We start from the raw sequence: 10,950 nt of genomic DNA, 5'->3' as shown, positions 1-10,950 counted from the left end.
GACGTTACATTGTCACGTAAAGCAGCCCTTGATCCTCCTGCTCTTTTTTCAATCATGCGTCTTTCCAATGGTTGAGCCTTGGAATTATCAGCTAAAATGTCGAGCAATTTGCCTTGTAATTTAATTTAATTAATTTCATCGATTAAACAGTCTTCAGCATAGAAAGCATAGAAAGAGAGAAACAATTAGTAATTATTTAATGGATTAAATAATTCTTAGGATAGAGAATTACATAAATACAGCGTAATGTTACGATAAATGTAAAATAAGTCTGACGCTTAATACTAAATAGTAAATACTACTATATAAATACTATAGTAAGTATAGGAAAAAATGTATAGGCATTTCTCGGTCTGGATTATTCTTCCATGTTCTTACATCAACTTCATTAGATTTCACTGAATTGTGTATCGTATCGTAGTACAGCGAAGGTGAAAGAGAAGCGAAGAATGTCGAGAGGAAACCGCGTTTGTGAAGGTAATTTTGCTTCGTGTAAAATTAACGTCTTGCAACTCGTTTTTTAACCCTCGCACTACCGACGCGCGGTCCTGTAATGGATCATTCTGGATCCAGATGCTGGATCCACTCCTCGTTCTTGTAGCACTTTTCTACGTGGACGTTGTCCGCTTTCGTAGTCCATTATTTTCAATTTTAATAATGTCTTCTTCTTCTTCTGCTTTTTTGAAAGACGTACAGAGATAGAGATCGATATCCTTTTACATTATTTTTCAACGAATCATAGATACGAATATATCAGCAGCGAAACACAAGTAAACAGTATTTATCCCGCACAGTTGCAACGTAACGTGGTCGTGAAATTGAAATAAATATTAAATCGTTTCCTTGTTAGATTGAAAAGTTTCTTTCGTTCTTTTAATATTATATACGCGACATTTTTTATTTAATATTATTTCATTGAATTATGTATGATCCATTTTGTAGTAATAAAGTACAATTCAATAAAATAATATAAAACAAAAAGTGTTGTGCATCTGTTCATTATTTCCTTATAGAACGAAAGAAACTTTTGGGACAACCTAACGCAATGATTTTTGGTAAATATCACATCCCATCGAGGTAAACCCGACACGATCGCCCGAGGGATAAGGAAATATCAAATATTTATTACTCGATAAATAATTTCAGACTTATTCCTCCCGTAAACTAATCGGCGAATCAATCGGTCGAGACTAAAGGGGATAAAAAACAAAATGGATAAAAAATACTTTTTGCGCAGTTAAGGGGTTAATCGAACCGGTTACGGGTTGAAAGAGAATTCTCGATGAACCATCCTCGAACCGCTACGCGAGAAACAATCTCGGTGTTGAAACGGAAAGCGCAACATCATTTGCCGCCGGGGTCAAGGGTTGAGAAACTCTCGAGGAAATGGTTTTCAGGGAACATCGACGACGACCACGGGCAAAATAAATTTATTTAGCTTTACCACTCGGACGGAAATAACGCCCGCTGTGTCTACCACGTATTCTCCTCGCACGATTATATCGTCGAGTGCCGCGTGTATCTCCATTCGCCGAGGATAACAACACCCTGTTCGATCGTATCTTTAGTTGTCCGCTCATGCGGCTGATATTAAGACGAACGGTCGTGGGAATCGAAAGAGAGACAAGAATCGTGTTTAAAAAAACATTACGAATGAAGCGAAACGACGTGTAATGAATTCAAGACGCGTGGCAAGTTGATGGAAGTTCGCGCAATAGACAGAAACACGCACAGATTTGTATAGACATTGAAGTTTACTTCGCCTATTTTACATAAGATCAATTGCACATTATTATTTCAAACACTCGCTGTCTTTTCTAGCCAAATCATCGAAAATAAAATAATAATCTGAAATAATTGTTACTATATATGGAAAATTGAATCTTATTGCATCGAGCTCTTGCATGAAAAAGCTACGATTCTAACGATCCGACACTTAGCCACATGGCAATTCCATTGCGAAATCTTGAACTAACTTTTGGACAGTTAGCGAGTACGCACTATACGCTGACTAGCGATCAATTGTCTTTCGCGGTCTCTTATCATAGTTGTTCAACAAAATACTAGTTTCAAGATTATTTTGTTCGTTCATTTTTATGATTCGATTAACCAGTCGACTGCGTTTGACGAGTATACTCGTCGTCGCTTGAACCCCATGAGAAGATTCTGAGATTAAATGCCGCTGTTAATTGGTTCAAATAAAACAGAAGGATTGTACAAAAATAGGGAGAAGGAAAGTAGTGATATGTGTTAACACGTTAACGTTTACCAACTGTTCTTTGAGATAACGTTTCACAGAGTTTGATCCTGATTGCATTTCTAATCCCAAGATGTTAAAATCTTGGGCAAATTGATCCTCGGCAAGCCAACACCGATACCTAAAGATTAAATTTGATAAAAATTATCAAGTCGCCGCAGAAACGGCGTTATTTCCTAATTGCGGGAACAGTCTTACCGTCATCATTCGAACTCCTCCAAAGGTATAAAACTTTCCGTGTAATATTTTTTCACGATTAGAAGATTAAACGCAGACGCTGCTATCAGAATCTCCGGACCTTCCGAGAAATTCGTCTCGAAATGCAGTAGTGACACGGTATTAACAACGTGATTCAAAGCTTGTGTCGCATTAAGTCGCGAGTAGATTCGTAAATCTTACGAACTGCCGGCGAGCGAGCCAGTAGATAACGAGGCAAATATTCCAAATACCGGAGACGCGTAATTTAATCTTCGTAGATTCGGGCAGAGCAAAGTCTGGGGCGCGGAACGCATTCCCGACAGACATTTTCGCTGTTGCTTTTAAAGAGCATCGTGGAACCAGCTGCTCCGGCCGAATGATGTTCTTGCGAAAAAAAAGAATAGTTTGTTTAGGAATTGGATAACTCGAAACGGAGCAGGTGAATTTCATACAATTCCGCGTCCGCCACGTGTAACTGTATAAAGCAGGAAATTGTATACACAAGCGAATTAAGCAGATGTTGGGTAGTTTGCTTTGAAGGATTCATTAAATGCGAAAGACTGTCTGAATTGAAGACAAACACCGAGCGACGAATAGAATTATTGGCGTAAGACAGATGTTTCTATAAAAGATTAGGTAACTTTGTAAAATTTCTAATTTTTCGTTCAACTCTTTTGGCAAAATGTAACTTCCGTGTCGCACGTTACGATGATTGCAGATGTTTGTGCTAGTTTATCTTTGGGGAAGAATGTTTAAACAGAGATTTGTTGTGCCTTTTAAATAATAGGTCGAATATTTTAGTTTACATATTTGACGTATTTTTGCGCGTTATTTGCTTTCCGTACACTGTCGCATATTTAATTTACATCGTCACGATTCATTGAGATATATACGTAGTCATAGTTGACCATAATTAAAAACAATTGTATAATAACATCGAGTTCCATTTTGATCGGCTACCAGCATCATTCGGAAGTACATTTTAAAGTACTAAACTCTCAAATAACTATGTTTTCAAGCTTCGAGAAACTCTTCAGCTGATTCGATTGGCAATTAAGAAATTAAATAAATAATCGTAAGAGCAATTAATGTATATCAATGTCTCTCGAATCTCGTAATTTATCATTTGTTAAAAAGAAAAAATGATAACGCATTTGCTCGTCGAACACATTAAGCGACACGCGTATCTGTATATTAGCGATATCCTTTTAACCAATTAGCTGTTCTTGACGAGTATACTCGTCATGAAGAAACGACGATATTTTGTGTCAACACGAGTATGCGATAGATAATATATAATATAGAAAGTAAGCGATGACGAGTATACTCGTCATGACATAAAATATTGCCCTTCCTTTACGACGAGTATACTCGTCATGGCACAAAATATCGCCCTTTCTTTACGACGAGTATACTCGTCATGGCACAAAATATCGCCCTTCCTTTACGACGAGTATACTCGTCATGGCACAAAATATCGCCCTTTCTTTACGACGAGTATACTCGTCGTAGCTTACTTTTTGCGATACATTTTAGGTATTTATAACTTTTATGACTTTTACAACTGGTTAACTGGTTAAACGATCATATTTTCTACATAATCACACATCGTTTTAGAAGAAAATCTGATTGCCAATATTTTCGTTGTCGCTGTATAATCAAAAGACCGTTTCGAATTGCCTCGTTCGGTAGTTGTTCGATCAAGTCTGTTGATTTTGGTTTCTGCAATTCTGTTTGGACAGATCCTAGCTCGCCACTGTCTTTTCCGTGCTGCTTGTTGACTTGTTTTATCTTATCTCGTGGAGGATACTTAAACTTAATTCCGACACGATGATGCCTCGATGGCAATAAAATTGTGCGTGAACGTCGATCGACCGTGTTTTATCGGTCTGGCTTTATCAGCTTGGCTGGCAAGAAACTCGTTACCTTTTTCTCGATTACCTTTCACTTCGTCGTCGGATCGGAAAATCTCGTTCGCCTCTCGAAACTGTCGCTAAAAGCTGTGTAACCTGGTTACTCGACGGCAGAAGGAAAAGGAATATCGTTTAAGTCGAACGACACCGCCCAAACGATCGCAAATTTTCCTGTTTCTCCCCTGTCAAAGCGTTTGGTGAGACGCGACTCGTCCCGTATCTTTCGGTCGCGATAATTTTTTAATAACCATAATCTTTCTTATCTACGAAGAAAGAAAATTGTAATTCGCGTCACAGTTTCTACGATTCAATCGCGAACTTGGAAGCTAACGATCAGGCTGTGAATTTTTCCGCATTTACGGCATATTTAAAGATACTAAACTGCACAGAATAATGCACGTAATATGATAAAATAGATAAAACGTGGAAAGTACGATGCTCGTTGATAACAGTTAGTGGATAAGCCAGTTATCTGCTCAGGTTCTATTTTATTGCTATTTGTGAAAATATGAATTTGCATAAACATTTATATAGGTAATAATCAATGCGGTATAAAGATAATAATGAACGACCTTTTAACATATTAATAACAGTGTTTAATTAATAATCTGGAATATACAATTCGAACAGGATCATTATTCTATAATTATTATGAAATATATAATATTTTATAGGCATATGAATTAGTTTCTTCAATTAACGAGTAGAAAAGAACGACGAAGTTACAAAAATCTTTTTTTAAATTCTCCACGGAATTTACTATAAATTTCTATTATTTATATCACCTTCTCGCGATAAATCAGCTTACTGACGAAGCAAGTAACTTTTTTCTCGAAAATTGCATATTAATCGCGTACTGGCGTAACGAAACCGAGAAGTCGAAAAATCGTGTCGATTAGAATCAACATGGTCTAACATATAATACTCGATTTACCAGCTGGAAACCGAAAAACGATAAAGTTTTACACGCACGCCTGTTATTTCCCCTGGTGACTAATCAGCGAAAGGTAGATCGTTGTACCGCAGGTCTTTTAAAAAGAAAAGAATCAGAAAGATTTCAAAGGATCGCCGGACTTTACGACTTTCTCCTAATTACTTTCTATTAAAATTCACATAAAAATATATGAGGGCGAATGGAACGACAAAGAAATTTACGATCCGCTGGCGGCACGCAACTTCCATCCGCCGAGCCAATGAAATTTTAAGGCCAGACGCGGAATTAATTAAACGACACTGCGTACGACAGTGTACGCACGGCACCAATCAAAAAATTTCCCCGCTGTAACACGGTGTGTCCATGTTCCATGCGACGAGTGATCGATGACACCCTGAGCAACGGTACTTCCGCAATTTCTGATTGTTAACAGTATCTGCCTAACGATTCCAAATGAGCTTGATCGCATTGATTTATCCTCAGAACGTAGAATTCGCAATGCAACTTTATGCAAATTTTACACGGCCCACTGTAAACCTACGAAATCTCATTATTTAACGCCGATTAATCCCTCAACCTACGATTTACTTTCGAGAATTTTTACGTTCGCGTAGTCTTCGAAGCTATTCGCACGACTTCTATAGTACGTACTACGGGCTATGCCCGTAATATTTACGTTTGGCCTGATCATCGTACTACGGGAATAGCCTGTAGTTGTAGGTTAAGGGATTAACGGAGATTAATTTTACCTTATTTAGTTAGTATCCTTCGTTATAAAGCATGTGTGTTTGTGTGTGTGTGTGTGTGTGTGTGTATGATATAACAAGTTCGTAACGAAGTCACCAGAAAATAAAAGCAGTAGAAGCCATCGAATTCGTATCGAATATCGGCAGGTGTCTTAATACTTGCGGCAAGCGGTATATCTGGAACAAATTTGAAGAGTTTCAGCTTAGACCAGCGCTTCTTAAAGTTTCTCCATTCGCGACCCAATTTTTCCCGGATGAATTTTACCCTGGTTACATGCATAAAGAGCTGCAGAAAATAAATATGTATAAGTAGAACATTAATCGGTGACAAATCAGAGAAGTTTCGATTCAAATTAATCTTTGCCAATCAATGTCTTATAATTTTATCACCTATTTCCAGTTATCTAAATTTGCATATTGTTTAGATTGTTTGCACAGTAATTGATTGTTCGCTTCTGGATATTCCATATAACAGGGTATCATCCGACGTTTTTCAGAGTTAGTCGATGATGGAAAACGTCGTTTCGCAGCAGACATGCGATATTGATCATTGTAAGCGTGTTCTAAGCCAATTTTAAGAGATCGTTGGAAATTTTATTCTAATTCCGAGAAGAATCCATTTTAACGACTTCTTAAAAGATTGCTGTTTTATACATAAGTCGATTCCTGATCCTTCAGCCAGCTAGCTGTTGCGACCTCTTTGAAAAGCGATGACGAGTATATTCGTCGAAAACAACTGACTGGTTAATGACAGATGATGGATGTTTTTTTATTTCACCGGTCTGTGTCAGTTGTAGAAATTTTCACGACACCATAATTCCTTTACGCGATCCCATACGGGCTTCGAGAAATCCTAATTTTAGCCAAACGAGTTTTGTGCCACGAGGAATTCTAAGAATAGATCTTACGATTGGACAAACTCCATTGACAAATTTCCGGTTTCAACTGTGACATAGTATGTGTCACGCAGAAATAAAACCGATAATTTCCGTTACAACGAATTATTCAATTCTCGAATAGCTATGCGCTAATTACATTGCCTGTTAATCTTCTCTATTTTCCATCAAATTTGCTCGATCCAGCGATCTAATTGATCGACATGAAAAAATTACAGAAAGCCACAGCAGATTGAAAGATAGCGAGCAGAAACCATAATGTAATTTTCTCGTTTCCACTCAATTCTTTCGCTGTCCTCGTCTGTACATCTGCACAGTATGTTTTTTCCTCGTTCTAAGTGCTTCTTTATATCGTCGTCTCGAAAAGTTTGTAAGCGGTCGTAAATCGAAGAACGGTCGATTAAATAGATTTTGTCTAATACTCGCCGCTAGTTGCAACAGAGCACAGCGAGACGATATTCTCGTTGAGATGCAAGCGCGATAATAAAACAGCTTGTTTGCCAGTCGCAGCTTCCGGTGTATCTTACTATTTTATGCAGTGACGAGTCGTGCCGTATTCGGCCGAGTCGTTCATGAAAATAGTCGGTTTGAGTCATGAAATCGGCGATCGTCACCAGTGGCTTGGATTCCGCTTTTGCAACTAAACGATGCGTCGTTCTTGGCACGTATCGCGTGAATTTTTAACAAGGATAAGTACTATCGCGGCGCGTCTTGGTTTTTCCATCCAAACCGTCGATAAAACTGCCTCGTGAAGCATACATTGTTTCTTTGGATAATTACAGAAATTTTTACAGAAATAATTAGCAAACGTGCTGTTAACTCAATTTAATTAGGAAATAATCATTTCGATATTTTTACTATTTACGTATTCACTGTTAACTTTGTACTTTATATTTTGTATGTTAACTTTAATTATATTTTATTATTCTTTTTATTATTTATTATATATATTACTATTAACTAAAATTTTAATTATTCGTATTGTATTTAGAAAATTGTACCTCGAACATGTTTTCGTATATTTTCGTATTTTTCAATTATTCTCTGTCGCGTATTCTGTATTCTCGTTATCATTCGTCTGGTCATTCGGATGATTCGAAAGTGTATTTGAGGAAATTTCAACAAGTTTTGCGGGGCAAGAGCGAAAGACTATTTGATGACTCATAAAAATCATTTATTAAATTATTTGCTAATAATAGATTCTAGGAAACAATAGTTAAGCGTTTAACTTCGTAATTTTTCATGCTCCTAGGTTGGTATGTTTTTTTTTAACGCAAGGCCGAATTATTTTGGGTTGTAAGATTCTCGAAATAAATATGCAAATATCGAAGATGCAGGAATTCACGGCCAGTTTATTACATAAAGTCGAGGCATCGTTGCGAGTAGAACGAAGAGTATAATTGAACTACTAACCGCAGTTTTCGTATGAATCATTTTTTATTGTCATTGAGACTAATAAATTCGCTGCTATTGACGCATACGTTGTATCTATGACATTCTACGAAATTATCCGAGTAATGCAGCTGACGCAACTGGTGCATTTTTATTCTTGTACTCTTCGATAAAATGATTTATTTACGATATCCGGTTTTAGCTTTGTTCAATTAAAACGATTTCTCTTTTCCTTGAAACTTAACCAATAAGTTGTAGCAAGTAACATCCTCAACCAATCAGCTGTTTTTGACGAGTATACTCGTCGTCGCTTACTTTTCGCGACACACTTTACGCAAACACATTTCAAAGTTTTCAAAGAGGTCGCAACAGCTAATTGATTAATAGAACCGGAATTAAGACAATAAATTGAAATAATCGAGACAATAAATACAGTCGAGATAACAAACAATACAAGTACGTATCCACGTTCGAAATATTCGATTAGTTCAATTACGCTGTTCACGTCTTGTTACAAGCACATAAGAAAAATGCTTTGGATTAATGAAAAAGCCGATTCAACTCTGCGACAATGACATTAATAAATGGTATACCGAGTTCTCATGTTGGTCCAGTTTACTCTACAAATTCCAATTCTATTCCGCTTCATCCTCGTTCGCTATAAATCTGAAGAAAAGATCTCTCTTCCTCAGGAAGTCATCGATTGATTCCATATTCCCGCAGAACGGAGCCGATAGACTCCGAACTAAGAGACCTTCATCGAAATCACAGAGTGGTTCGTCAATTTTTCGGAATTTACTGTGTTCTCTGCTCCGATTCTCTTTTTAATTCTTCTTCTTCTTTTTCTTCTTCTTTCTTTTTCCTTTTTTTTTCTCCTTCTTAGGAGGGAAGAGTCCTCGTGTTGACATCGAGTAAACTTTCTTGGCTCTCGGCTCCGCTTCTGAAAGCGATCGGCCAGCACTCGATGCCGAGTAAATAAACGCCACGCGCCTCCGACACCCCGCGAACCATTATTAGCAGCGGAGAATTTGAAAGTGATCGATATTCCGTCGTCACACTGGGCCCGGCCCCTTTTATCGGATTAATGAAAGTCAAATTATCCACCCTTTCTTGCCCCGATGTTTACCAGCCCTTCTTTCAACGATCAATTTCGATTTAAGAGGAAAATGCAGCCGCCAGAGATTCCTCGTAACTCGCTATTTCTCCCACGCTGCAGGGCTCAATAATTATTTTATTACACAGTCATAGCCTTAGAACGTTGTTTTGTTCGTGTTCCACAGCCTCTGTATTTTTAATTTGTTGGCGAATAAAAAGCTTCTTTCAGGAACGGAGAACAGCGTAGGAAATATCCTTTGTCATTCGCCATCTCCTCCACGAGATGATCGAATGCCGGTTAATCATCTTACGATATAGTTGCTTCCATATAACGATATAACGTTCGCTTATCGCTAGATTCTTACTTTATCATCTTTGGACGAGCCTCAGGAATTTCTTTTATCTATATGGAATTCACCACGTGTTTGCTGTTACCTACGTTTCTCGATTCTGTACTGAGATTTCATCACGTATATGTACTATTGTCGTATCATCATGACTGAACCAATGTATTATCTGGAGTAATTGTAAAAATTAATTATCTCACATTTTTACGACATCGTGCGTAACTGCATGCTCGCCTACCAGGTTGACACGCGAGAAATCAACGCACATTTATCTGAACTTATCGGAAGGCAAGTATAATGGGAGTCGGCGTTTAGATTATCGAATTTAATCGCCAGGCGCCGAGTATTAATCCAGCCGACGATACGCATTTTCTGTCAATACACAAGGTTTAGATAACGTGCGAACGTATTAGATGATCAATATGTATCTCAGATACGGCCCACTTTGGCTAACAATAATTCCATTTACTTTTACGATTTTTTTATTTACTTTTTATCTCACTATCAATTCTCGCATTGAGAATTATAATTAATTTTCTCTGGCGTGGCGCAGTGACATGGATAATTATTTATAATAAGTTAATACTTATTATAGATAAGTATAATTTATAAATAATTATTATAAATAAGTAAATATTACTTAATCTAAATATCTAGTTGAATCTTGTGCTTAGGTCTAACGGGTAGTGTTTTTTCAGCCTGCGGATCTGGTCCGACGTGTTAATTTAGTAATTAGGGGATTTCGATGTTTGATGACTCACTTTTACGATTGTCTCGCGAAATATTATGTCCTATTACGTTAGAAAGAAATTAAAAAATGACTATAAAACGAGAAGAAAGTACCAGCGTTCCTTGCATTAGCCGACTTTCCAATAGAGTAATTATAGTGGACTTTCGGCCATTCGCGACCTGTTTAACCAAAGTTTCGTATCGTCCGAGGTGCTTTGAACATTACCATAATTTCATCTTTTTTGTCTGACACGAAATGTTCAAACGTGTGAATACAGTTGATCAAATTTTCAGTCGATAAATACTTGAATAAAAAGGATGAAATAGTTAATTAGAGCTAAATACAGGCACAATATTATCGATCTTTCCATATTATCCGAAAGACACTTCTCCGAAATTTCCATTGCAATTTGAACTCGCTTTTCTAATTATCTCGGCGCGTG

At 37.3% G+C, this 10,950-nt stretch overlaps 1 long non-coding RNA gene across 1 annotated transcript; it reads right to left on the bottom strand.

Annotated features, from left to right (window-relative positions):
* Nucleotides 1–1,735: 1,735 nt before the first annotated feature.
* LOC125386263 lies at nucleotides 1,736–2,884 on the bottom strand. The gene is made up of 2 exons (XR_007226247.1): nucleotides 2,456–2,884; nucleotides 1,736–2,378 (listed from the first exon to the last, which is right to left on the bottom strand). It is a non-coding gene; the product is annotated as an uncharacterized LOC125386263 (long non-coding RNA).
* Between the last annotated feature and the right edge of the window lie 8,066 nt (nucleotides 2,885–10,950).

The sequence above is a fragment of the Bombus terrestris genome, chromosome 14, assembly GCF_910591885.1.
Source record: "Bombus terrestris chromosome 14, iyBomTerr1.2, whole genome shotgun sequence".
Taxonomy (NCBI): Eukaryota; Metazoa; Arthropoda; class Insecta; order Hymenoptera; family Apidae; genus Bombus; species Bombus terrestris.
This window is presented reverse-complemented; position numbering and strand designations above follow the sequence as displayed.